Genomic DNA, 686 nt, shown 5'->3' with positions numbered 1-686 from the left:
ACAGAATAAGGCCGTCAACGGGCTGCGTGACAGACGCGCGAGGCGTTGCGCTGGACGCCCCGCATTCGCCTCCACCGCGTCGTCTGCTTCACCCCCTCAAATACCGAAAATTCTTCTATAAGCGCGCCTTAAAGTAGTAATTTATTCTTGAAAGTTTAGGAATTTCATTTTCTTTTAGTTTTTTTTTTCATACAATTTATATATAAAGATTAGGGGCACTTATCAGAATTAACAGTGGGCACGATCCTGAAATTAAAAAAAACTTGCCAAATTCCCAAAAAATACATAAGTAATCAGTTACAACTTTTACTTTAAGCAGAAATGCCCGAATACGTACCTATGCGAAAATTAAACTTTGGGCTATAAATGTTAGATGTTTTTGAAGATACTTAGTAATTATAAATGAACTATTTCAACTGCGATTGCGCGCCTGCTTTTTATTCTGCATAATAGTACATAAATGGTACTTAAATTTACAAGTTTAGTTTAATTCTTGAATTCTCTTTCCTCGTAAAAAAACCTTAATGATAAATAAAACGAATGGATTAAAAAATTAAAAAGTTTCGCGGTATACTTACCCTGGTTATAATAAATTATAAGTAGAACAATACCTAATAATAGAGCAATGAAATCTTCAAAACTTAGATAATTTAGACTCTTCAAACAATAATCCAAGACTCAACTAA

Source organism: Choristoneura fumiferana, chromosome 6 (genome assembly GCF_025370935.1).
Source record: "Choristoneura fumiferana chromosome 6, NRCan_CFum_1, whole genome shotgun sequence".
NCBI lineage: Eukaryota > Metazoa > Arthropoda > Insecta > Lepidoptera > Tortricidae > Choristoneura > Choristoneura fumiferana.
This window is presented reverse-complemented; position numbering follows the sequence as displayed.